Raw genomic sequence first — 4042 nt, forward strand, 5'->3', positions numbered from 1 at the left:
GAGGCAGGTGAAACCTCTTTGATTTCTGGCACCTATGGCAGCAGCACTTCCCCTCCACCAGCTAGTGCTTCCCCTGTGCTCTTTAACCACAAGAATCTTTATTTTTTGCTGGTTAAGAGGGTTCTCCACCCCACGAGTCCATCCCACTGAAAACTTGTGATTGTTTTGAAAACTTCTTAAGCCTGTGTTTTTCTACTCTAGGGATACAGGGTTTAAAAGAAAACTTGGTTCCAATCCAATCGAATTCCAATCCACTCGTCTGGCTAGATCGTAGTACTGGAACAGGAGCGACTTCCCAGCTGGTACAGCACTGACCACCAGCAGGGAAAATTGGAGAAAGAGCCAGGACGGCCCCTTTCTATGTCCTCAAGTCTTGGCAGAGGGTCATCCGACCTTCGGTGAGGTTTGCCACAAGTGAGACACTAGCAGTGCTGGAGATTCTTCCCATAGTAACTGCAGCAAGCCGCAGGAATCCTGTGCAGTATGATGGCCACCCTCTCCGCCATTTTTTTCAACTGAAAGTATTTGCCAGATAACACTAAAAATTAATCGCGAAAAAAAACAACATTTCAATTCTATTCACAAAGTAAAAAGCACCAGTCATCTTTAATTTTTTGAAAAATCCTGACCTTCCAGAACTAAACTGAAATGTATAAATATTCCACTCTTACATTCCCAATACAAACAGAAAATCATGAGCAAAACAAGGGGGGGGAGAAGCTTATAAAACTAAATATGATCTCAGCAATTAACGCTGAACAGAGAAAGGAATTTAAAACGCTTTTAATTAAAAAAAATCGTATCACGAGTGGATGATAAAGTGTGTAGAAACTGAAAATTTACAAACAACTTAAAACCTGGAAAGCTTACGGTTCAGAAACTACACAGATGGATCATGGGTGGTGTGAACAGCAGAAAGGGATTATGGATGAATCTGCATTGTTCTATGCTGCACCCAAGCCACCCGTTCCGAGGAAAGCCTGATCATTGATTAGATATGAGCCAGGCTAATGCTGCAGCAGATCCAGTGATGGTAACCTGCCTATCAGTAGATCCTTCCAATGGGTTTCAGCATTTTTGATCTGCGCCCCAGACATCTGACGATCTCATTGATTTTTGGTGGCCTTGACGCCTGATTAATGCAGCAACTCAAAACGTTTGGAATGGTGAGTTCATGAGAAGTAGTCTGAGCAGAATGCATCCAAACCCCATAGCCTTTCACCTCTGAAGAGCTGGATTCAAATGCCACTGAATCCGTGTTGGCCCCATGTGCGTCATGGGAAAATGAACTTGCATTGCCAACTGGTGCATGCATGGTCAAATCTGGCTGTGGAATGCAATACTGTCCTTGAATGGTATAGTTCTCTAGAGTGGTCCCTCCAGGTCAGGTTGAGCACATGGACGGGAGGTGTGGGGAAAGCTCGCACTGTCCGCTGCTGTGCTGTAACCTGTCTGTCCTGACCACCTGCAAGATTGACTGGAGAACAGTAACTGGCTTGGGCCGGTACGGAATGGTCACGCCCTTCGGGGGGGACCCAACATGAACACGCAGATCTTGTTTCACAAACACTCACTGATGGATGCGAATGCCAGCAATAGTGATGGCCCGCTCAGTTTGAGTTTGGGGAAGCATATCCCCCTGCCAACCTGAAACCTGAGCCCCTTTACTCTCTCGTATTTCCATGATCTTGCAACCACCTTTCCCAATGAGAGAGCCACATGACTAGCAGGACCACCAGCCACAGGTAACTGGGGGGTCTACAGGCCAGCTTAGCTATTGGTCATAGATAGCTGCTGATGTCCTCATTCCATTTGTCAATGATCATAGCGAAGGCTTTGAAGATGCGTTAGTGGGTCCAGCCAAAGTGATATTCTCTCAGGACAATTCCCTTCTGAGATTTGAAACGTGCACCAACCTCCTCACGCACTTCTTAACTATTCTCCTTTCATTTTCGGATGATACTACATGCCAACTTCCTTTCCATGCATAAAGTAGCCCGGATGGTGAGAGTGACATTTAATCCACCTTCAATCACAGCGTGTCCATGTCGAGCAGTGATGCTGGGATCTGGACTTAGAGGTGTGTCAAGTTCTTTGGTCACTGGGGTGTGAAAGCCAAAAACTAAACTGCAAGCGCAAGGGGGGGGGGGGGGGCGACTGATGGAAAAAGGGGAGCGGGCGGGAAGGGAAGGGTGGGAGGCCGGAGGCGGAGACAATAGGGGCGTGCGGGAAGGTGAGAGGGGGGCCCGCGTTTATTGGGCATAGGAAGGAAGGGGGGTGAGGAGGAGGAGGAGGAAGGGGAAAGAGAGCCGGGGTGGGTGGAGGGCGCCAGGACCCAAACCCACAACCTCAGCCCAGTCCGGTCCCTCCTGTGGCCCAACCCATCTAGATAGACACTTTATGATGGGGAGCTAGGACCGAGCTACGACTCTCATTGAACAAGGACTTGGCACTGTCGCCATTGAGATCAGAATACAACATGAGAATTGAAATCCTGTCACTTCCACATGCTCTTCCACACAACCTTTTCGGCAACCTACATAAGGAATGCTGGGACTACGTCTTAGGGCAGTCAGTAATGCGGAGGGTCATGCCTTGAACTCTCTTCGCACAAGAGCACGCCGACAAGCCAGCTTTCAACTAGCTGCGTTCCTCGGGCACTGAGATCGTAACAGTGTACTAAGCCAGGAGGTACGCAGAATACCACTCCACTGCAGCTGGAGACACCCTCCAGGTCTGCTTATTCCACTTGCATCTCACAAGCCTCGGACAACCGGCTTGTGGTCAGATGTTGGAAACTCTTTCTCTGCAGGCCGTGTGCAACTGTGAGGGACTGAGGGAGAGCTCAACTTCTCCAAATAAGTCTCTTTTGGACAAGGCGTTCAGCCTAGTATCTCTCGTAAGGCTCTTAGGATGTAGCACCTGGCTCACACAGGAATATACTAGGAAATAGCAGGGTTGAAGCTTGGATGCACTAGTCCTTGTGGGCCGGACTTTCCACTTACCTTCTCAACAACACTTCAGTCAGGCATCAGGGGTCGGCCTGTTAGGTGCGCGTGTATGTGCAGGCAGGATGTGGGAGGGACAGTCCATAACACAAGCCTCGGAAGTGTGTATGCTTTTTGCAGGAGTTGTCTGCTAGACACTTTGATGGGAGTTAGGACCGAGTCTACACTCTCATTGAACACTACGTTTTGCACTGTCTGCATTGAGATCAGGATACACTTGAGGAGAATCCTGTCACTTGCACATGCTCTTCCCCACCCTCTTTCAGAACCTAACTAAGGAGGCAGGGACTACGTCTACGGGCAGTCAAATGCCGGGAGGTCCTGCCCTGAAACTCAGCTCGCATAATGAAGCACGCTACAACCACTTTCCAACAAGCTGCGTTCCTCGCAATGAGAAGAACAGTGTTCTAAGCCAGGATGGTACCCCAGAATACCACTCCACTGCAGCTGGAGACACCCTCCAGGTCTGCTTATTCCACTTGCTTCTCACAAGCCTCTGACAACGGCTAGTGCAGAGGTTGGAAAATCTTTCTGCAGGCAGTGCGCAACTGTGATGGACTGGGGTGAGCTCAACTCTCCGAATAAGTTGCTTTCGGACAAGGCGTTCAGCTACTTCTCCTCGTATGACACTTTGGATGTAAGGCACACCACGGCTCACACAGGAAATACTAGGAAATCGCTGGGTTGAGACTTGGAGATGCACTAGTCTTGTGGCCGGGATTTTCCACATACATCTCACAACACTTCAGGCACGCATCGGCGCTAGGCCTGTTTAGGAGCGTGGTGTACGTGCAGGCACGATTCGAGGTAACAGTCCCATAAGCCACCACTCTCGAATAGTTTGTATGCTTTGTCAGTCAGTTGTCTGCTAGACACTTTGATGGGAGCTAGACCGAGCTACACTCTCATTTTTACAAGGAACAATTGCAATGTCTGCATTGAGATCAATACCAACCTGAGGAGAATCCTGTCACTTCACATGCTCTTCACACAACCTCCTCCCGCACCTTAACATAAGAATGCTGGGACCAAAC

General features: G+C 49.0%; 1 pseudogene; it reads right to left on the minus strand.

Moving 5' to 3' along the window:
• Positions 1-944: 944 nt before the first annotated feature.
• LOC121497719 overlaps positions 945-4042 on the minus strand; it is a 7051-nt pseudogene continuing 3953 nt past the window's right edge.

The sequence above is a fragment of the Vulpes lagopus genome, chromosome 8 (assembly GCF_018345385.1).
Source record: "Vulpes lagopus strain Blue_001 chromosome 8, ASM1834538v1, whole genome shotgun sequence".
NCBI lineage: Eukaryota > Metazoa > Chordata > Mammalia > Carnivora > Canidae > Vulpes > Vulpes lagopus.